The following is a 24866-nucleotide window of genomic DNA, read 5'->3' as shown; positions in this document are numbered from 1 at the left end:
TGGTGCAAACTTGTCTACGCTAACGACCTCAAACTGTTACTCGCTATACGATCTACAACAGTCGGTTGAGCAGCAGCGACAACTAGATGCCTTCTGAAATTAGTGAACTAGGAATTTATTAATTAGTCTCTCTCTCTCTCTTTCTCTCTCTCTCTCTCTCTCTCTCTCTCTCTTAATCGTTAAAGGGGCATCTCTCAAAAGAGTTTCAGTTGTCAGAGATCTTGGTATTCAGCATGATTCTCAACTGAGATCACTATTCCCACATTGTAGCACAGGCGAACAGAAACCTTGGCTTCTTTGTGAGAATTGCTAAGGAATTTACTGATCCATAGTGCATTCGAACGTTGTACTTTTCGCTTGTCTATTCCGTTCTAGAAACTAATTGTATCCTTACACTGAAATTTCGATTAACAGATTTAAAACAACCCAAGCGAGGTTCATTCGTTATGCTTTTAGATTTTTGCCGTGACGATCTGTCACCATACATAGATCGCGTTGTCATTTATTGGATATGGCTACCCTAGCCATAAGACGAGACATATCCAAAGCCGCCTTTGTTGGAAACCTTTTAAGTGGTCAAATTATATTCTCTTACAGATCAATGTAAATGTGTATTTTTTGCCCGGAGACGAAAAGTGAAAGCTCTATTATACATCCAACGGCCCATTTCAAAAATGCTTGGTCTTACTCGTACCTTCTGAGATCGTCTTCATGTTCAATATTTGAATACTACGTGCAATTTGTTCACATTAAAAAAAATAACCGAGGAAGCGACCCATTTCAAATGTAGACATTTGTATAGTTATTTAGAACTAACAGCGGCGAAAGTCGCGAGTTGGTAAAGGTGTGAATATTTGACAATATTTTAAGTTTTTTTTCTTATCACATTAAAAATGACAGTCATAACCTCGAAACGCAAACATCCACATCATGAAACAACCCAAACAATTTTTGACACAACACGTTTTCGTTTCTATCTTTAACCCTTCATTTTCTATGGAAAAATATTGACAACAAACAAATGAGGTACAGAAAATGTTTACACCTTTTTATTCTGCATCATGTGCACAAAATTTATCTATCGAGCTGTCAAATTCAACCATCGCACTGTCAATTTTAACCATGCTCCAGATCAGGGTTGCCAAAGCGATGAATCAGCCGGTCATATTCAGGTGGCGCTGCAGATGCTATACAAGATCTTGGCAGAATTGCACTACAGTCTCGATAATTTTACAAACCAACACCAACGGAATAAAAGATCGGGTGAATGAATAATTCCTATTTTCAATTAACTACACTTCATTTCGTTGGAAAATAAATACGAACACAGTCGCGTCCGGGCGATACAGCAGTGCTGCCACTTTTTCGGAATAGGCGATTTACCCTAAGTCTCCATAAAAAGAAATTCGAAATGAAGCATTTTGTACATGATGAACCTAATACCCAACTTTAGTATTAACACAAAACGTTTTTCGTGGAATAAAACTCACAAATATCTATACGGTACCTTTACGTGAAACACCCTGCACCATGGATTACTCACACCGCATTCTTTTCTTCGTTTAGTTTACTCGCACCCGCACTCCGCGCAAAGGGGGTCAAGAACGAAAACGAGCCGCGGCGGTGGTACGGAAGGGCAAGCGACGGGGTATCAACTAGCACCCGAGCCATCTCCGACATTCTCAGCATCCAGCACTGGTGGAGGACCAACAGCCGAACGTGAAGCCACAAACAAAGCGTCCCTTCGTCGGACCGACGGTTCTTATGCGGATCGGTGGTGGGTACCTTCATCGGATCGCCATCACCATTCCCCGCACCGCATTCCGGAGTACGAAATTTTTGGGCTCTTGTCGTGTCGGATCCCACCGTGCTGCTCCAACTCGCACTGGGGCTACAAAGTGGCCACTTCTGAAAAATGTTTCCCACCCTCGCATTTCTTTCGATTCCTCTCCAGACCGGCACAAGTGGCCGTGAGCTCTCATATTACGTACATAAGTGGAATTTTATACACTTGAACATTTATAACAACATCAACAGCGCGCGTTGAGCTTTTTTGTGCCTCCGTTGCTTCTTTTCCCACCCGGACCACTAAATGAATATTAATTTTGATTTAAAATTGGAGGAGGATTTTATTTATTTTCATTCTCTTTCTTGCTCTCTCGGTCATTCTCGTTTCTAGATTGGTTTATTGCACCGTATTTAGAACCACAAACGTGTTGTTTTGACTGTTTGACATTTTGCCCCGTCATCATTGATGGATTAGTGAAAAACTGTTACTGCTTCGTGGAAAACTCGTTATTTCCGCGATCCTAGGCAATGGTAAACGGGGCCACAGTTTCACCACCTGTAAGCTGACCCCAATATTCGCCATTCAAGTTACATTCAAATCGCAACTGAGAGAGAGAAAAGGATCCACGCAGCGGCATCTTCATGTTTTCTGTAGGTCGGTCATATACCATCAAGTAGGTACCCCGGTCGTCATTAATCGTGTGAACAAGTGCGCTGCTGTCCGGCGGCACGGTTGTTGAAGAAGAATCACATCAATTAAAACGGCCGTCGTTCAAAAGCCTTTCCGAGATGAAAACGACGAGTGGAGAGCCTTTTGGGAAGGTTCGATTCACCAAGCACTTTTCTTCCAATCAGCAGCAGCCTTTAGCGTACTTCAGCAGTCCCCTTCGGCTGCTGATTTGTGCGAAAGTGGATGACGGCGATGAGAGTGATTCACGTTTTTTTTGGGGGCTTCTTTATTTCTGGCTGAATGCCGATGGGAAGATCTTAGGTGAAGTGTGAGTCATTGAGGTTGAAATATTTGATGGGATCCAGTGCTGTCAGCGTTTGGGTGGTGTTGTTACTGCACGCTAACTGTTGTTGTTTCAGGGTCCGGCGCCTTTTCCACTAATCCACTGAATGATAGGTATAACCTTAAAATTCTTAGTTGATCTTTTGTTCGTAGTGATGCACAATCAGGTGATCAACCGCTTGATTTAACGATTCCAGCGAGAGCCCTAAAATTAATTTTATTTATTCTCTATCACTTTCGATTATCTGCGACCGAACTCTGCCTTCCCGCCGAGTTCCATCAGATTTAACTTAATTTTTCGCTTGTTTGTCCAATTAGGCAACCCATACAGCACACATTTAAGCGCGGGCTCCGGTTACGAACGAGGTGCTGCTTTGATGCTGGACTCCTCGCTTCAGTTTGGCCGAAACTCGGTGTCAATTATTTACGGGTTTTTCTGCCGCATGCACAGTGGAACGAGCCCGGACTTAAGTCCATATATGAAGGTTACGCGATATTCTTGCTAGTATTTTTCTCGTAGCAGCTGAGCCATCGGATAAATTTCTGCAAAATTTTAGGTGATTGCGACTTAAAACGAATTGTTAACAGCTTCTTGAAGGGCATAACTCAAGTGTTTTTTTGCATTATTTGGCTATAGAAACTACATCACGTTATTTTGATTGATCAAAGAAACGGTTGATTTTATGCATTGCATTACTTCACCAAAATTGTCCGTGTGAGGAAATTACATCGTAAAATCGCCAGAAATAAGTCACTAGTTGGTTTAGTTATTGTTTAGATAACTGTTTGTCATTAATTTTTATTGAATTTGAACTTCTAATGCGATAACAACAACGACGCTCGTGGATGCCCGCGATCACACTATACTCATTCGAAAGCTTTTAATTTTCTCTTCAAAATAAGTCTATGCTAGTTTTGCGAAAACTTGCGATAAGCAGTCAAAATTTCAAAAAACTGTCAATGGAGACGCATGGTTATTACTGATATTGAATTTGAATAATCACTTTATAGTTAGAATAATGATACGAATACATGCACAACTTTCAGATAGCATTGAGAACATGATCTACGAGGGTTTTACTAGTGATCAAGTGTAAGGAGTCGAGTGGGAAGTACGGTTTTTAGATGTTGAAGATATTCAGAATGTTAAAAAATCAGTAAATATGTTCAACCAATTGTAATGTGTCATTAAATGTTTCTGGAACTATTTCATGCTAACTGACGTAGTAACTGTCAAATTGAGTAAACACAGTTAAGTTTTAGTCATTTTGCAAGTCTATTTTGATCCGAATTTGTATAGCACTGATATATCTTAAGGGTAAACGTTATCCAAATAAAATGAGACCATTTTTAAATGAACCATATACGCGAAAAAAGGGCCAGAAGCCTCTTTTTGTCGTTTTTTTCGGCGAGAGAATCGAAAGCCTGAAAACGCTCGATCAATTTCAAATGTATTTCAAATTACAAGTTGATTGGAACTAGAGAACTGTAACTAGCCGGTCCTCTGAGAGCCCTTGCCTTTTTGCGGGTTAAAGAAAATGTAGTTTTCATATCAAGTAACCCAACCCACTAATGAATTAAACGTTCCAAAATTAGTCAAACACATCTTATTTGATCCGAAAAAACTAAATAATCATATCTGAAGCACCATAATGAGATATAAATCAATTCGTATCAATGTAGAAAATAGATTCATCTTACCATAATTACTATTGATAGTATCATTATAAAAGACAGAATACTTACGTTTGAGCCACCCTAATAAAAAGTAAAGTTAATTTTTATTTTTATAATTAAAATAGGAATTCAGCGTACAAAAAGTTCTTTCAAAAATTTTTGAACCTTCGCTACAAAAAAAATATTTTGAGCCACCCTAATGTATAATGAGAGTTTTTTTACAAGTGTTAATATCAAAAACGATTTGGCACACGAAAATTAATATACAAAAAGTTTAAGAACAATTTCGAAAAAATATATATTTTTGAGACACCCTAATGAATGGTAATGTTTATGGTACTGTTTATTTTTAATATGTTTTAATATCAAAAACGAATTCAGCGTACCAAAATTACGTACAACCGTCCTATTTAAGCCGATACGGCAAAGTTTTGACTTTAGTCCACCTTTTGTTCTAAGTCGTGCCACTGTGGCATGGTGAACCAAGGGGTGCACACATGTGGTCAAAGTTTGTTGGGCTTCATACGTGTTTAACCTTTTTTTGGAATATGGTTGAATTTGATCTTGATAAATAGTGGTTCACGCTTTTGTTAAATTATTAGTTCCTTAGCACATGAAATAACCTGCTTCAAATGTCACTGGCGATAATCTTCAATAGCAGAAAGCTTTCCATTTAGTTCGCGGCATTCGGAATACCTCCCCTGCCATTTTTATGACTACTGGTTTGAGGGACTATAGAATTTTGAGTACCCGGATTCGCCCCAGATCTGAATTACAGATTTTGAGGCTGCCCGTATCCGCCAGCAGTACGTCCCTTCCGTGTTCTCCCACACAGTTTCATAACAAAACTTATATTGAGAATAATTTTAATCATGACCTTGATTTACAAAATAAAGCTGACATTGATACGGCATTACAAAATTTAAGTAATTCTATAGTTGATGCTAGAAATTTATCAGTACCAACAACACAGAAAAAAATTAATACTCCTGTTATTGACGACGATCTTCAACTTCTGATTCGCTTGAAGAATGTTCGAAGACGTCAATATCAACGTTCTCGTGATCCTGCTATGAAATGTATCTATCAGGATCTACAAAAAGAAATTAAGCATAGATCCACACTCTTAAGAAATGAAAATTTCGCGAAGGAGGTTGAACAAATCAAGCCAAATTCTAAACCTTTCTGGAAACTTTCTAAGGTTCTTAAGAAACCTCTAAAACCAATTCCAGCTTTGAAGGAAGGTTACCACATACTTCTTACAAACGAAGAAAAAGCTCAAAAACTTGCTCAGCAGATCGAAAGCGTCCATAATTTTAATCTCAACGTTGTGAGTCCTATTGAAACCGAAATCTTACAAAAATATGAAAACGTTTCAAATCAATTATTGTCTCTAGACGATATTGTTGAAACAAACTATGATGAGATCAAATCCATCATGAAAAAGTTAAAAAATATGAAAGCTCCAGGTCATGATGGAATTTTCAACATTCGTCTTAAAAACCTTCCCGAAATCACCATGAGATACTTGGTCAAAATATTCAACAAATGTTTTGAATTAGTATACTTCTCTGAAAGATGGAAAAATGCCAAGGTTATTCCTATTTTGAAGCCATATAAAAACCCAGAAGAAGCATCTAGCTATCGACCAATTAGTTTACTCTCTTCTATTAGTAAATTATTTGAAAAAATCATCCTAACTAGAATGATGTCACATATCAATGAGAATTCTATTTTTCTTTCGAACTCGCAACCTTTGAGACTCCGGCCCAATGCACTAACCATTATGCATTGGGCCGGAGTCTCAATGGTTGCGAGTTCGAGTCTCGCCTCTGGGGGGAATTTTTTTCACATGATTGCTTAGCTCCACTCCCCATTTCTGATCGTTTTTCCCCGTTGGATACCACCAGTCCTAAATAAGGTATTGGCACTTTGGGATTGTTTAGCTCCTTATTCACAAGGCAAGTGGGTTTAAAACATCCTACTGAAAAAAATACTTAACTGCGAAAGCATATTATATCTTAATAATAATTAACTGAATCATGTAAACAATAGGGATGAAAAGTCACCACTTGTGGCTGAACACCCAATATTAGTATTAGAAATGTAATGCAAACAAAACAATATAATCAAATAGAAAATAATATATAAAAAATATATATAAAAACGGGCTGTCAACTTATAAGAAGGAGGTGACAAATCGTGAAGAATAAGTATAGCAAGAAAGATCGCAGAAGTAATTCTTGAGTATGCTGACGAAGTTTGATTGTGTTGTACAGGATAACGAAATCTACGTCAAGGCAAGTTTAAAACAGCTTCTCAGACAGAAATATTATACGTCGACAGGAAAAGGAGGAAATATCACGTTTGGCAAGCGCTCTGTTCCTGTGACTTGAAGAGCGACATTTACATCACAAGCAGGACCATCAACCAGAAAATTTATATGCAGGAGTGCCTGGAAAACACGAGTGTTGCATTTCCTCAAGCAACACAATTGTTCACACGGACACACACGGACAACGTCCAGGTGGTGCTCAAGAACAAGAATCCTACCGACAAGCCAGATCGTCCAATAGAAAAAGATTCGGAAAGCGGAACGCCTCAAGGAGACACGAGTGACAGTTATCAGCGAGATTCAGTTCAAAGCAAACTGGCATTCGGCGGAGAGGAAAGTGACCAAGGAGGCTGTGCAAAACTCGATGAAAGGAGTAAAACGAAAGACCCTGAAATTGGCATTCGCTAAAAAGAAAGCTTGAGTGAATATTTTTTCTTCATTATGTATGAATTTAACTTGCAAAAGAAACTTGATTTGATTTTTAAGAAAAAGGTTGAACGATTGACATACATTTTCGTTTGACAAATTTTTGAACGTAACACCCTTTACAACAACAACATGGAGATCAGCAATCGTGTTGACGATAGTATTTATCATATTCGAGTTCTGACAAAACACTGAACAAAAATTTTAAAAAAAATCTTGAACACCATTATCGAAATTAACCGATACTGATAAACTAAATAGTCGGTTGAATTAAACTGATTTAAATCCCTCAGTGGTGTATGATAAACTGGCCTTACGACAATTGGGAATCATCTATTTTGTTATCAAGAATACTTTATAAAAGAATTGATTATCCCATAACTATGACTAGTGTAATTCAATTATAGCTTTCAGGATATATAAGAAGCTTGATCAATATAATTTGAGTGTGTATATAAATCTGCTTCATTGACACAATGGATTTCTCTTTCACACAGCCGATAAATCAGGTTGCTATACACACTCAAATTGATGAAGTTTCTGTGTTGTGAACTAATCCGCTTTTACCGATAGTTTTTTTTAATTTTATTCATAAACGCATCTATGAACACAAGCCCTTACCGCTATAGTTTGAAGCAACGTTGGTTAAAGCATAATAATTACGGTAGTCATTCTAAAAATTTCCTGTGAATTCTGTGTAAGATATGAAAAATATCGTCCATTTTTTTGTGGACGTGTATTATAGAAAGGTATGGATGGAATGAACAGCTCATGTTTGAAATAAGGAACATATTAACAGAATATATGGATTAATAATTACGAATTTTGTGAATACATGAACAAGTAACCATGATTCAATTTGTCGTGAATAAGACATTCGATACTATCTAGATCATTTTTATATTTTCCTCTTGCAATTATTCTGTTAAATAATCATTTCAAATGAATGTTATTTAACCAAATAACGCTTTCGGCCAATTAACATTCGACCAAAAGACTATATCGATTAACTAGCATTCGGCCAGTCTACTTTCTACTTCTGCCCAAGTCAGACGTACAATCGAACCAAGTGAACAACAACTATCAACCTCTCGATCTAGTGTTCATTGTCTCGAGAACAAAGGAAAGATTTAATTTATTATTCCCATCATGAGTAAAGTTGACGAAAAATCTCTGCTCCGACCCAACACAGCGGTCGTTGACTGTTCTGTTCAATAATATTGAGTTTTCGTGAAGTGGAATACCTGCTGAAGGTGAAGATGCAGCTTAAGCTCAAGGAGGTTATGTATCTACAGTACCATCATCTTCGCAATGTAGTACTCATATCATTCAACACGATAGCTCAAGCCGAACGTTTCGTTTTGCAGAACAACTTGAAACACGTGGGTGAAAATGATAAAGTTGGAATTAAGATTCCCGTGTATGTAGAAAAAGACTATGTAGATGAAAAGCTACATGACCTATCACCACGTACCCCTCCTGACCTAATCGCAAAATACATGTCGCAATACGGAGAAGTAGAATCCGTTACACGTGATACGTGGAGAAATTTCTTCCCGGGTACACCTAACGGTGTTACTGTGGTGAGGATGCGGATCGAAAGACCTATCCCCTCCCACATGACTACAAAACTCAAAACCCACGAAGCTACTACTAATCAAACTACGTTATGCACACATGAGGGGCAAACTCCTACGTGCAAGTATTGTAATCAGACAGCGCACCACGGACAACCTTGCGCGGAATATGCAGAGGAGAATGCATCTCTACCGATTGCCAACGCATTCCACGGCAAACCAACCCAAAAACGAGTTTTCAAAACCAATACCTGAACCACAAACGGTTGCCAAATTTGTGACAGCTGTTCAGTTCATATTGACAATTGCCAAAGCAGCATCCAGCACCCCAAAAACCACTGTAATCAACATCAATGAAGAAAATAATACCAATGACGACGGATTTACATTGGTCACCGGGAAGTGCAAGAAGCAGGAAAGAAGATCTTGTCGCGAGCACCATGGCACTTTTAACGATGATGACCTTGACGTGGAGGACAGAAGAGAATTAAATGGTCCCCATGACGCAGAAGGCGAGCCGCGAAAGAAGGTCTCCGCTCGCAATAAAAAGTTGCGCGCACGAGATCCAACGGACAATCAATAATATTTGCTTTTATTTTTATTTTTTACATATTGCAAACACATAAAAGATCCACGGCTCCGTTAAGCTACCGCTATGAGCCGTGTCAAATAAATAATTGAAATAAAAAAAACTGACATTCGGCTGCACAGCATTCGACCAAACGACTCATTCGAACAATTGACCCTCTCGGTCAAATGGGATTCGGTTAAATGCCCGGACACCTAGTTTTACCGCACATTTTAAATTGACAACATTTTCATTCAGTTTAGTTCATTGTCCATTGGCAAGCCCAGATTTCCTTGCGAGATGAGATTACTCGAGACGATAAATATATTGGACACACTGTACATGCGGGTTATACAAGGTGGTACGTTCAATTTTTTTTTACTTCCGGTGGTTTTAGAAGTAAAGTAGTGAAAAAATTATGTTTTCATAAGGAGTTAAGTAGTTTTCCCAAAATATATTAAGCATAATACAACCGATATAATTCAAGATGTCTACCACTTGTTCGTTAACTTTTATTTTATTATTGCACTTTTTCAGTAATTGACTGGTAAGTTCTGAAATGGTTCCAACTCAAAAAGTGAGAGCTGAGTAACTCTCTTTAAGAACTTTTTTTCCAACAAATTGCCTAAGTTAACTGACAGAAAGATTTGATAAGAGAATTTAATTGGAAATTTCGTCGACTTTTCAATAAAAAATTGAAAACATATAGATAAGTAGCTCACTTCTTAAGTTGGAGGCATTTTAGGACAACCAAATCATTTACATAAAAGGTACAATAACTCTAACGGTTGAGATTTCATCGTAGACGTAGAAGGGTTTCTTTTACCAAACGTGATCCGTTATCAACATTTAAAAGGTTTCAAAATGATGCAAGCACCCTGTACGTAAATGTAACTCATTGCGAGTCTTGCATAAATTCATTGCCGGCTCGAGAATCGATGACCCTGGTGGAAGTAAAAAACAAAAAGCGACGACAGTTGCCAGTTAAAATTTATATCCCAAACTTTTATCTCCCCGCCAGGAACCTTCACTCGAAGGATGCATAATTAAATCGTTACTTTACTGGTGTACTTGCGGCTCTCGTAACAACCCTTTCGGGTGAATGTTTCGTTTTGTTGGTCGATTTTATTGTTTCACTTAATTATTTGAGGAATACTGGAATGGTGCATTAAATTGGGTTTTCTCACCCGAGCCTGGATTCCGAGATGTCACACCGCTCATTTTATGGCCTCGCGGCTAAAGTTTAATTTTCGAAATGAAGCAATCGCGGCTCCAGATCCGACCGATGCTGCGCAGAAGCAGAGCTCGCGGAGCCGAATCGCTTTTTGGCTAATTAATCAAAAGGTCTCCGACGCGGTTCTCAGCCCGTTGTCGATGGGAGAAAAAAAACAAACAAAAAACAGTCACAAGGAAGGAAAACACCCGCTGAGCGATGATGGTCCACCTCCAACCGGACCTCGCACGTATCGAATCCACTCGACCACGGATGGCGTCGCTGCCTTGCCGGGTTGCTGCTGGACTTGAAGGTATCTTTAATTAAGCGGAAATGAAGCGCACCGCTCAAATCGCGCTTATCAGAAAACGACATCGGAAATCAATAAAATAACGACGAGAAATACAAAACTTCGCGCGGACCGACAGGAGCAGCATTTTAGGTTGCTCAACCCAGCGCAGAGTTCCTTGGCTCCCGGAGAGCGGAGACTAATTAATTCACGATACTAATTTTAGCCTCGCCATTGCTGGCTGCTGCCACACCAAAGACCTGTTGCTGGGGTGACCAGGTTCCCATGAGTTAGAGGGCCGCCTGTTCCTGTACGCAAGAACTAGTTCAATGTTGCGCTGCTGACACACCACCGCCGAGGACCAGATAGCGGGAAGAGACAAATATCTAATCTGGTTGGAATAAAAAAGAGAGATTTAAATCTGGCGTATAAAAATCAACAATCGCCCGTTGCTAATGGCCGTGTGAGGGCCAGTCTGTCGGTTGCGTCTTCGTTTTAGCGTTGTTGAACGTTTTACGGCGACTTTAGCGAAGTCAGAATATGACTGTGCGACCACAAGAGCATGGTGGGTTAAGGCAGGTGGGGACGCTCCTTCGAGCATTTCCTGGGATTGACCGCGACGACCGGACAAGTCCAAGAGATGATGCTGGCCGGGGCGGTGTCATTATCTCTTTCCAGTTTACCAATGTGCCGATGGTGGGAGGCTGTGGTGGTGGCTGCGGATGGTATCGCGGTTGGTCGCTTGCGGCGGAGGAAATGGTGCTCTCGCTTGACAAGTGGAAGTGTGCGTATGTGTGTGTATGTTGATTGCCAAGAAAGAAAACGACATGTTTCGCGCTAGGTACGCATCCGTAGCCTCTAGGCTCGGCAATCGAGGAAACATGAATGACTGTTTTGGGTTCATAGCCGAGGTAATGCAAAACCATGGGAGCAGCGAGGTGAGAGGGTGAAACTTCCCGTATACGTTGGGTGTGGGGTAATTGATTCGTACGCGGGGATCTTGATCAGCTGGACTGAGAGTAGACTGACGAAGTCTTCGGATCTGTGGTTTTGATCGTGTTGGATCACAAGTTGACGCAATCGCGTTGAAGGTATCTCTGAGTGTTTGATTGGTGGTTGTTTGGAGAACTCTATGAGGAGCAACGTGGTTTCGTATCGAATTTATATTGAATATTAGTGGTTTTTTTTTTAAATCCTAAGGTAAGCGAACGAAAAATTTAGTGTCCGGCTCCACAATTTAAAGATATTATAGCAAAACATGAAATTTACACACTTGCCGCATTGATTACGTTACCGTCAGAAGGGGCCAGGGACACCGTAAATTGTCAAAAATGATGTTAATACCTAATTGCACAAATTTCGATATTTGCATTTTTTAGAAATCGGTTGAGAAGTAAAGTTTAGAAGAGATCGCATGGCAGTATTGTAAAGATCTTGATCTTTACACATCAGAAGCAAAATTTCAGCTATCGCCGCCTGCCACTCAATTAGTTATTCATTTTTTGCAGAACATACTTTTTTCGATGTTTTCGATTAAATGTAGCGTAAAATATCTTAATAGTGGGGGTAACTCTTTGAGACTGGCTTTTTATTTTGAAACTGAACTTAACTGAAGCACTATGTGAAGAAAATGAAAACGCAATGACGGTCATTTGTGTAGTGATACGGTCATTGCTTATTTACCGTCACAAATCAAAGACCATCGTGAGTGAAAAACGCATGAGTCGAAAATCAACGAGTATCAAAGGGATTCTCCTACGCAGAATCACACAATATAGATTAATTTTTAGAGCTGCAATCTGTTATCGCAGTGGAATATTTATTGGAGACAATGTGTCTTTTCGAAGTATGAAATCGACTATGTTAAGTTTTATCACATTAGGAAAGATGTATTGCTCCAATTCCAAACCCGCAGACTAGAAGATAGCGAAAAAAATTTCTGAAATACATGTAACATTAATTTTTGAATCATTTCCAAAACATAAGCTAATATTTCGCTAAACAATTTTGTCACGTAACTTCAAACTGATTTCAATAATATTTGTAGAATTTTCTGTGCTGGCACAATACGTTGTTATCTTGATAGAATTATTTTGAACATGTTTGTTTGTTTGTTTGTTTTTATTTACGTGACTAAAAAATTTTCATTCGGCACGTAGTTTTGAACATACAAAATCAAATTGTTGACCCTTCTGTACTTAAATTGAGTAGCTGCGCCAAAATATTGCTGTGAAATTTTCAGTTTTGGGTTTATATTCTCTACGCATCCTAAAATATATTGACGGCGCCGGTGGTTCAATGTTAAGCGTGACCGCCACTCATTCCAGTTGGCCTGGGTTCAATTCCAGCCGAGGTCGTTGAGATTTTTCTGAGGTGAAAAAATCTGTGGTCACGTCTTCCTTCGGAAGGGAAGTAAAGCTGTTGGTCCACGGTCCATGAAATTGGTGGATCGATATCTAGTCCAGGTAGTGGAATCACCTCTCTGGCGTCGGTAAAGAAGAAGTATATCCAACTTCTATACTCTACTAACAAAAATATCCTCCTCCCGTGATACTTGTGGAGTGCGCAGTAGTATATACGGCCTCTAGCAAAAGCAAGTATCGGATTAACAATTCCTTCCCTTTCCTTCGGCGATCTACGTTCGGGCCTGGCCGGCGCCGGTATTGATCAGAAACACTTTAGGATTACCAGGAGTTGCACATTGAAAGATGTTTCGCTAATTCCAAGCATAATTATCTACTGATTCCCTGTGCAACTTCACCTAGTCCCGATCAATAACGGAGTAGCAGCCAGGAGTGGTCGCACAAGCTCAAGCTCTACGGATCCTAAAATATATACAACCAGAACTGTAGAACAATGAAACAGAAAGAACGCTGAAGCGATTTCGCCTAACAATATGCAGTTCCAAATTGGTGTGACAGTCTGGAAGCACCATGGTTGCCTTCTCCTTGGAGCTGATTCGATGATAAAGGAAAAAGATCGAATAAGAATAGCATGAACGACGCCTGTATTTATTAATGTATTGACAAGTAGAGTAGACGAACCCTCATTTCTCTCAATAGTCAGGATGTCACACTATTTCGTTAATAACTCGGCCAACTGTCGCTGGATTGAGCTTAAATTGATTTCGATAGATACTTATAGAAAACAAACACCGCTACGAAGTACAATATTTTGCCAGCCTAAAATATTTGTATAGAAAATGTAATTGCTGGTTACAATGTAGATTGTCAGCTTTGCCTTAATGAAAGGGTACTCTAGATCAAAGAGAATAGGGAAAGAGACGAAGAGTGAAAATCAGTCAAAACAGCAACACTCCCTTTATGATGATTTCAACACTAGAATTTTGGCAACCGCTTCCACAGGCAGCACTTTAAATGACTCCTATTATATTTTGAAAACAAACCGTATGTCGATCGTTTGTTTTGTTTATCAAACGATGCGCATTTCGAAACAAAGAGATGAAATAATTCTAAAGCTTGTTTTTACTCATACATATACTCTAGAATGCACCTCACAATCACGATTGAACCAAATTCTGACGAAAATTGAAATTACTTTTTAATAGATGTACAATACTTATCTCCTCCAACTCAGGCATGAGTAATGTTTATTTACATTGCACGATTGGTCCGCTCAATAAGGTATTTTTGGCTTCACACTATTCGTCTCTTTCCCTATTCTCTTTGCTCTAGATTAGCTCATTTTGTTCCATGGATCCTAAATCCTACCCTGGATATATTGTCAACTGTGTGAGTGGTAGTCCTCCAAGTCTGACGTTTACGTCTGGGGACGCACGAGTCACTCACGCGGGAACGCTCTCAGTTAGTGTACTCAATCACAACGGTTTGATCGAATGATGTCGCGCAACATGTCCTTCTTCACTGTTGCAGTCATGAGAAGGGCTACCAAAAGTGGACAAGTTAAATTTCAGATCGGATGATATCGCGAAAATTGAAGTTTTCTCAGTATCATCCGACCTTAGCTGTACTCAGTTACCACCGAGAACTTTCTTTCGGATCCCAACATTCGAAGAAATCAGAAGAACGCGCGGTTTCCTTTAAATTGATTTATTGTTTTCTTGTATATAAGTGTAGTGGTGTTAAATGTTCCTACAATGTGTTATAGATCAGGTTAGCAGGTTAAAAAAAGGCGAATATAAGCTATAGTAAAATTGTGAATTAAAAGGTGTTAGTACGGTTAGTCGTCATAAAATAAATTAAAATATATTGTCTTAGGGCTAATGGTTAAAATCCAACATATTATTAAACAATGTTACCAATACGAAAAGCAAAACCATAGAAAGCACGAAATATACAATTAAAGACGAGTTAAAAAGGTAAAACTCTATAATGAAACGGATAAAACGTTGGTGTACTACTGTATCAACAAATATAACTTGCGTATTACTGTTGTTTGAATTAGCGCTTTCAAATCCGCCTAAAATAACAAGTTATATTGTAAATATAATAAAATAATTATCAAATATTCCACTAAGGCGGCGAAAACTAGAGACGGGGCGCAGAATACCAGAGCAAACGAAAAGCCCGTAATACCTCCATGGTCCAATTTCACCCTCCCTACATGGTGTTCCGATAGTGTTTTAAATGAGACCGGCTACCGACCCTTTGTGGCGAGAACCGGTTCCACGATATTTTTTGGTCACCATGAGGAAGTCATGTACACCACGTCCTCTTGTTGGCTATTGCATTTTCCAAAATCTGCAAATCACAATTCACGCCCGTCAGATGATTAATCCAAAACAATTATGTACTAAATCGGAGTACATTTAGATAGAGAAACCGAATGCATACGTGACTCCACAAGCTAATTCTGGGAAATAACCAGAACTTCGCTTATGAAACATTCTCAAAAAGAATGATTTTCAAATTTGCGCTCCCTTCACAATATATCGCATGTAAATCACACGTCGTTTCTGAGTATCCTGGCTACAAACATTTCTGAATGTCTAGCGTGGATTGAAGAATCTGGGACAAATAACAAAAACTTTATTGTCGCGATTTGTAATTACTTATACTGCATCTTTGTACTGATGAATGTATCATTCAACACACGTTAATACGAGATAGATTTCTGAAAATAATGGCATTTTAATTGTCGTCAAGTTTTAGCTCTAGATTAATATATAATTATAAATATAATATATAAACTTATATCAAAAGTTTATATAAACTTTATCACAAATTTAGCATAGTACCGACAAAAGCGGTACTTATTTCAATTTAGTACCGGCATTTCGGTCCAAAAAATAGGCCAGTATTCACGAAATTCGCAACCCTAGGATCAACCTGTGAAAACACCATCACCCTGGTCCGGTAGATTCCACATAAAAACCATATTGTGGTTTATTTGTGGGTTATTGAGAGCATTTTATGATGTTTTGATGGTTGTGAAACTTGGTACGGACCATATTTATGGTCTTTTCAAGGGACTGTATAGCATCTGCGCCCATGAGAATTTGCTCGGGTAGTGCTTCTTCTCTAGCAGTTAGAGTTGTAAAATAATCCTTTCAGTCAATAAAAACAACTCATGAAATCCGATAAGTAACAACAAACTTGTTTGTGTTCTATTCGAACAAATATATAGTTTATAAAAACGCTTTAATATTTCTCTACAACTGACATTCAACCAAACTGGTAATGTATTTTTTTGAATTGTTATGTATGATTATTAGGATAGTTTAATTGGAGGCCAATCGTCATTCACGGTCATCCGAATTCAGTTAGCTCAGTACAAAATATGCAAAGCTTTTGTAAAAAGAGAAGAGATCTTCAAAAAATCTCAGCGTAGTACAAACAAATAACGGTCAAAGTCGAATGTTTTCATATATTGTCTGCTTTAAGTGTATCAAAAAGTGTAATAATTCAGTGATAAACTGCTAAAGTAGCAATGTTCGCTTATCTGTTAACGAATTTCGGCATCTATTAACATAGAATAGCTTCGATGTTAAGGAATTCAAATTGAAAACGGCACTAATTGAAATTTTAAAGAACTTTTAAATACAGTGCGAAGAATTCCTCACTGGCCAGAACCACGAAGTTCGAATAGTGAAGATACGTTCAACCCGCCCTACTCCATCATTCCCCACTCTTGAACAAAACAATTTTCATCCTCAAACAACGCCATCTTACTATGAGGCCAGCTTACCAAGTGTTAATTCTGTCAGTGGGTAAATTGATTCAGTTTTGAGACACTCATTGTAGAATAGTGGAGAAATGTCTGTTTGAACTTAATTTGGCATATATTTTCAGTTCCGTCTAATTTGATTTCGATCACTGTAACCCACAACCACCACGTTAACCACATTTAGACAGAAAGTTGTGCTGATTTCGTTTTTAGATTCGAGTCGCTCCAATTTTTACAAAATCCATATAAAAATGACAGCTTTGAGTGAACCTAAAGCGACTCTGAACTAAAATCGAAATCAGCATTAGTAGAAGTTCAACAAAGCGATATTAGTTCTGGCAGATCTCTCTCAGTATTCTGTGCGTGTATTACAAAATCCGATTCTGGCGGAAAAGGCGAAACTAAGCGGCAGTGTTAGGCTTTAGCCAGAATTCTGCCATAAATTCAACACTGCATGAAATGTTAACTAAATCTTTGTTTCTGTCATCCAGAATAATAAATATGAGGGATGTTGAAGGTTGCCATTTAAATTCAATCAGGGTAAATCAACAAACTACATCGTAGTATAGTGGAATGTATATTGCATATTCTTCAACTATGCACAAAAACATTATGATTTATTATTATATTGCTTCAGTTGATTAAAATAATTGTGCATGTAATAGTATCTCTATCGGCAGCAACACTTTTTCGAAGGAAAAAGCAAAGCAAAGCTAACAATATTACCGATGGTTGAAATTGTAATAGATTTTCAAATTATTCATCACAAAAAAAAACTTGAAATATTCCCCTTGGTTCCGCCACTGCATAGATTTACCGAACAACGGAAAAAACGCATGTGATTTTACAAACATATGCGTCAACTCGACTGCAACGATATAGTTATAAGTACGCACAAAGACCCACGAACCAAATCAAACACCCTAAACGTGATCCCATCCGATGCATTGCAATCCAGCAGCTAGTCAATTTCCTTCGCGCTAATATTTCTCATTTCCACCTGTCGCTTGGCTGCATTGCCACGCAACCACGTCAACCCAACGCACCGTGCAGCGCAAAAACAACGACGGTGACAAACGTGATCGCGACAAGCCCTTCTTAGCTCTCCCTACAAGTGTTGGTTGGTGGCCGGCTTAACCCAAACGAGTCTGCCTGATGCGGTTGCACAACACACCACCAAACCATCCCCAGCAGCAGCAGCAGCCTCGAAGAATGCACGCGATATCAGAAAATGTGGAAGCAGTAAGAAAATGCAATGAAACAAAATGTAGGGGTATAAGGAAAAAAAATTGCAGCAGACACAGTGGAAAAAATGCTGCCCGCCGGCCTGCCCTCACGCCAGCTTGCCTGCCCGACTGCCTTTTATGCGCCAAGCCGAGTCTACACCCCCTACGACATACACATAAATCGCCCGAGTCTGGCTGCGGGGTTTTTCATTGACGTTCGATTCCGAACCGCAAGCCTGCGATGTGACCACAACCTGCGCCCGCCTCAGGTCGTTCAGTGTTGAAGTATATGTAGTACCTTACATCGTCAATCTGTAGGACGGGGACTGACTGCTGTTCATCGAAGGTTCATCCCTGGGAAGCACAGTGGAAAACAGTCAGTCAGTGCACTCGCTCTGGCGGCAGCAACAACGTGTTCTACCATCAGGATTCCCTGTGGCGGGGGTGTGCGGTAGTGTGGACAGCACGCGAGGAGATTCACTTGATCTCGTGTGTAGCGGCAGCACCAGTAGGGAAACAGGTTTATTAAGTTTAGCCTGGAACGACGGCGGATCCCAGTGACGGCTGCCTGACAGTGGAAATTAATATTAAATTGTTGTGTATACTTGTTTTGCACGAACAACGATCGCGCGTATGAAATAGTAGCATTATTAATACAGATGATGCTGGCTGACTGGCCATCGTCGTTGACGACGACGACAACGACTACGGTGACGATGATGAGGATTGTCATCCGCTGGAAGTCGTTCACACTGCACCGTACCAGCCCGGATCCAACAACTGTCGGGTCGAGTTCTCGCCGAGCTGAACTAGAATTCGAGTGATGCCAATTTCCAAATCAAAATGATAATTACCCCAGCCGTAGACATTCCTAGACAGGTTTCGAAACTGAGCTGCAGCGTTGAGCTGAGCTTGAACCCTGCGACTGAACAAAATTACATCAAATCAACTCGCTAAACGCACAAATCTCCGACCGCAGAGTAAATTGAATTGAATGACATTATTAGCCGGATCAGTTTACAAACGAGCCGTGCGAGCCCGTGGTTCCCACCCTCGCTAGCTCGCGTGAGGATCCCCGTAGTCTAGAGCTGTTTACGAATCGCGCTTCGAATTGCATAAAAGTGTCGAGCGGCAGCTTTTTCATCTCATACATACAGCGCTTCAAGTGAACCTGTTTGCGCGCTAAGCCACTCACTGTTCTACAGACCGCGCACGCTGGTGTTGTTGGCAGTGTCGTCTGTTTAAGCTTCTCCGATGGACGCCATCCATGGTAAATGTAGAGGGAGCTGTTCTGTGCGCGAGAGTGAGAGAATGCACTCGCGCTAATTTAACGGATGTTGACAGCTGAAATCAGATTAATTTATTGATTTCCAGAGGCGGCGGCAAAAGCTGCTCGGCCGAGTCGGCACAAAGTTTTATGCCGACCGTCGATGGAAAGTTACTTTGTTGAGATTTGTGACCGGACCGGACACATTTTTCTAGTGAATAAAAACCTTATCGGCGACGAAGGCTTGTCGCGAAAGATTTATCTAGCGATCGAGTGCAGAGTTACAGTTCGCTCATCATATTTCGGAGAGCTCACAAATGAATCATACTCAATGAGAATTGCTCAAACTGAGTGAGGTGTTCTGTCCATCATAGTCAAATGAAAGCTCTAACATCTCCATTATGAAAACATTCGAAAGCTACGCTCTGATTAGTTCCCAATTTTTGCTGTATTCTCATATATTAATTTTGTAAGCCAAGACTTTATTTGCTAACCTGACTTATTAGCTGTCGCTCTGCAAAGAAATAATTGGAGAGAACTTTTTAGATTTGACAACTAACAATCTTTGGTCACGTCTTCTTTAAAAAAGGAAACTAAGTTCATGTGTTGATGAGTCGACATCTAGGGTCCAGCTGGTAGAGTCGTATCTGTGGTTTCTGCGATAGTGACTCCGTACAGAGACCGACCAAAAATACATACATGAATAAGCCAATACAAATTTCAAAACCCAAGCAATTTCGACAATTGTCAGAAAAATTAAAATAATTATCAATTTTCTTCAAAAGGTATTTCTACTCAGAAAAAAGGTGACAGGTTTAGCGTTTAGCGTTTAATGTTCAAAATTAGAATCCCTAAAGAAAAGGCGAATGACCCCAAAGTTAAAACATCTAGAATTGGAACTAATAAATCATCAGACAAAAGTTCTGTGGACTTCAAAGAAAGTGATCATGAACTCATGTGAGTCGTTAGTAAGTCAGGCAAATTCTGCAAACATCTGATAATTGCTTCAAAGCTCCTGTCAACTGCAGATTTTACCAAACACAAAGTAGTTGTATGAGCTTCAGGAATATCCTTCGAACTTGACAAAAGTTGTTGTTGTCTAACTGTAACTTGTAATTATTCGGATTCCTCTATTTAGAAAAGCACAACCGTCACAACAGGAATAAGAGTAGCTGTTATTTGCTATTTATTTCTATCACACGGTATGTACGCATTCGATGCGGCCATTAGAGCTGAAATACCCGTTTGCGTCTATAGTCACTAATTCGAAATGAGGTAAAAAAACAAATAAATTAGTCTAACTAATCAGCCAGTAGATCTGAATGGAATTTATCATTTATTTCAGTTGTTGAACAAATGCACATCAACAAACTTTTCACGTTGTTTCCCATAGTGTCTGTTCTGTTTGGTTTTTGTTTTTCGTACATACATAAAGTTTTCTGAGCATATGTCATGCCGTTCCGTATTCTGAACAAAGAGATAGGCACAGCCAAACACTTAAAGCTTCTGATAGCTGCTATGAACATTCTCCAATTTTTCCTCTTTCCACTAAAAATCCTGTTGGATTATGAAATGTTTGATATAGTCTTGGGAAATGCATACATCGATGTAGACGGAAATCTCATATTTGAATTTTTGCATGATCTATTAAATAATTGAAATTGTTTTCAGGAGCAAAAGCGGCCGGCATCGTCTGTTCACAGTAAAATTTAAAAGAAATCGACATTTTTTTTCGACCTTAAGTGTGTTTTAAAGTTTTAAAACTGATGTACAAGAAATGGAAGCAGCAAGAAAATCTAAATGTGCCAATTTTCAATTCATCCATAACGCCTCCTATATACGTACTCTGAGCATAATACAAATTTTTAACTAGTGTTTTTCTTGAAACCACACTTATCGAGTTGCCCGAAAATGTAACAGGAGCAACTTGCGAATTCAAAATTGTTTTCTTTTGCGACGTATGAAGGATTTTATATTTTTATTGCATAGTTTTGTTCTACCTTTTTGTCTATTCCGACAAAAAGTTAATGTCGGTTTCTGATGAGACCAAGTCGAAACGCACCCATGTAAAAAGAAAGGATTTATGCCCTTCAAGTGCAAAGACTGGTTTTACCAAAAAAAATTCGTCTTAGTGAGATATTTTGGTGTTTACCCAATTTTTCTCCTTTGGGTGAAATAGAGCATAGTAATTTTGTACCGATTAAGAGCTCTAGGTGGTCACCTAAATGTAGATCATGTCATGTTAAAGAGGGATATCTGGCCGTGGACTCCTTCTAGAAAAAAAGCAGTGGCGGAATGGCCATCTTTTGATAAAATTACTTCACTGATCACTCTAGAAATGTTTATCAAATTTGCATCGAATTTGAAAAAAATGCCTTTATTATTCATTTTTGTATCAACTTTACACACCCTCGCAAAAAAGTCTGTTCAACAAACGCCTTAGGCCAATCCACTTTGTTCGATGTTTTGTTAGATTTAGAGCTAGTTTCTAGCGAAATTTTGATGTCTTACACGCAACGCAAAATACATTCATAATTTCTAGTTTGATGGCAAAAAATGTATTTAATTCTGTTGATTTTGAAAAATGCATCACAAGTGATTTGCCCCTAGATGTGGTCCTATTGTGGTTCACGTAGATCTAGAAGATTGCATAAACTATATGCGTCAAAACACTCAACTACACGTAAAGTTGGAGGAACATTACTACGTTTAACATCTAACACTACTGTATTTAAATGCACTACCCTGTGCTTTTACCCCCAATGTTTTTGAAATCATTTCGATCTCGAAACTCTGGCAAAGGTGTGTGAAAAATGTCGGGTCTAAACAATTTTAAAAAACTATTTCTCACGATCGTATGGCATGCATCTGAGATCAAATTATAGGATGAATTACAGCGCTCTTTGTACCGTAATTACTGTTACTCCTATATATTAATCTATTTGTACTGTTACTCCACGCAAAAAAGGCACTTTTCTGTGTAATTTGGTAAGCTTTAAAGCCAATTGAATAAGCTATTTTTACTCGTTGTGAATTTAAATAATAATCCTACATACTTTTGTAAAATAAAAAAGACATTATATATAAAAAAAAACCATTTAAGTGTAATCCAGTCAGTGTAAGGTTAGTTATCACCGAAATACTGTCGTGATTCGCTCGTTGGGCCACAGCCTCTGTCCAACAAACGAATTTGATTCGCTAGTTGGACCGCAAATGCATCCCCCATAAAAAAATTGACAGTTGTGAAATTTCCCTGTCGACCGACTAAATCGGGAGCTGCGAGGTCGACCGATTAAATTAATTAATCGGTTGTCGCGTCGGCAGACGCCCATGTTAAACGCCCATAAGAGTCGGTGCAACAATCGACCGATTAATTGATTGCATAGTAGGCCGATTGTGCCGACGCAAGCCGATTTAGTCGGTGGGAAAATCGGGAGGATTTTCTATGGGGATTTTTCTGTTCACATCTCGACAAACATGTCAAATGATCCTACGTGCTAATGGGAGCCTCTCTTTGTTTACTTTCTTTTTCGATTATTACGACGTCATCTTAAAACTTTTCAATATTGTTTCAGGATATATAAAAAAAACTCTGATTTCGACTAGCATATTCTGCTAAGAGTTGAGTAACAAACGTATAAACTGCCGAGTTATTAGCGAAAGAGAAAGTAAACAAAGAGAAACTGTCATTTGCACTTAGGACCATTTGACATGTTTCGCTAGACATCTCTAATTGTTGTCAGTTTGATTGTCAATGTGGTACAGATCACTCTAGGAATGTATAAAAAATTTGCATCAAATTAGAAAAAAATGCATTTTATTTCCATTTTTGCATCAACTTTGCACTCCCTCGCAGAAAAGTTTGTTCAAAAAACGTCCTACACTGATCCACTTTGTTCGACGTTTTGTGAAATGTAGGGCTAGTTTTTTCGTAGGGTTTTGACGTCTTACACGCAACTCAAAAGACATTGCACGCAACGCAAAATGCATTATGAATTTCTATTTTGATGGAAATAAATGCATTTAATTTCGCTGATTTTTAAAAATGCATCACAAGTGATCTGCCCCTAGCTTAACACTGACCTTAAATTTATCGAAATTTGGCATACATTTTAAATTTCATAGAATGTGTATTAATCGATTTTTGTAAAATGTGTGTTATCATTATCCAAATTTCCAAAATGTGTATGTAGCAGCTTCTAAAACATAAAAGTCTGGTAGAATGAGAGCTTTGTCGTTTTGTCTGAAAGCTGCCAAAATCTCTGGCTATGCCAGATAAATCTGGCATAATGGCATCCCTGGTCACGACTGTAATTAGGTTTTACATCAACCGACATAACCCCACAAAATAAGCTGGATGAACTTCGTTTGACAATTCTCGGTGGTTTGTTTACATGGGAGCTACGTGAGTTCGAATGTGATAGATGAGCACCCATTGCATTCGGACTTACGCAACTGACAAAGTAAACAAACCACCGAGAATTGTCAAACATGAACTGCATTCATCATGAGTTCATTCGTGTCGTCATCTTGTAGAACTCAATATCCTGACGAATGAGATGAATAAGGGCTCGTGTACCCCAAATGAGTGACAGTACCACTCACGCCAATCACGAGAGATTCCGTTGAAAGATTCCTCGCACAGAATGCACTCATTGGTGTGGGTGTTCGCGCGATCCCACGCTAAAGGAATCATCCACCCCCACAAACACCAGCGCAATGAAACTAAATGTCAAAAATTGTCACCGTGGAACGGTTTGTTTGCATCTGTCCGCTCACATTTATCCGTAGAACGGAAAATAAGTGATAATTAGAGGATATTTCTAGCACTCCACGTGATATAGATAAACGCAATGATTATCTGAACCGTGAAGTTCGGTGAAATTTCCTAGTGATATGGTGATAATAATTATTGTGAAACTAGTGCAATGCTATTCCCATTGAAATTAAGAGGAACTATAACGGCGAATTTTCGGGGTAACCGCTCATCTATTGCATCTAATTGTGCTCTCATTCTTACGTATACTTAACTAGTTTCATTACCGGTCGTACACTAATCTAAATATTTTTCTTTTTTTTGCAGGTAAGATTTCATAAAATATTAAGTTATGCAGGCGTCCATATTCCGCTAAGTGCACCATAATATTAATCGAAAGGTAAGCGTGGACCACGAGTGCACTGGTCAAAAAATTCAAACCCTATCAAAACCCGGAATATTGTAGGATATATAAGGCACTCATATATACATAACCCTCAATAGGCCAGCCGCTAGTTTTTTCGCTTTTGGCAGAGCCCAATTCAAATCGCCTGTCTGTGTTCTTCTACACCCGCTGCTTCGAAC

The 24866-nt window shown here is 39.0% G+C and overlaps 1 protein-coding gene across 3 annotated transcripts in view; it reads left to right on the top strand.

Moving 5' to 3' along the window:
- LOC131679808 (chorion transcription factor Cf2) overlaps positions 1-24866 on the top strand; it is a 198168-nt gene that overhangs the window by 49847 nt on the left and 123455 nt on the right. The window contains exon 1 of one of the 3 annotated variants that reach the window (XM_058960557.1): positions 24527-24545. The exons of the other annotated variants lie outside the window; for them this stretch is intronic. The gene's annotated coding sequence lies outside the window, so the exon portion shown is untranslated. Of the gene's footprint in view, positions 1-24526; positions 24546-24866 lie in introns of those variants that run through there. 3 annotated transcript variants of the gene reach the window in all.

Source organism: Topomyia yanbarensis, chromosome 2 (assembly GCF_030247195.1).
Source record: "Topomyia yanbarensis strain Yona2022 chromosome 2, ASM3024719v1, whole genome shotgun sequence".
In the NCBI taxonomy this organism is placed as follows: domain Eukaryota; kingdom Metazoa; phylum Arthropoda; class Insecta; order Diptera; family Culicidae; genus Topomyia; species Topomyia yanbarensis.
Note: the sequence above shows the minus strand (reverse complement) of the source record. Positions and strands in the feature narration are given on the sequence as shown.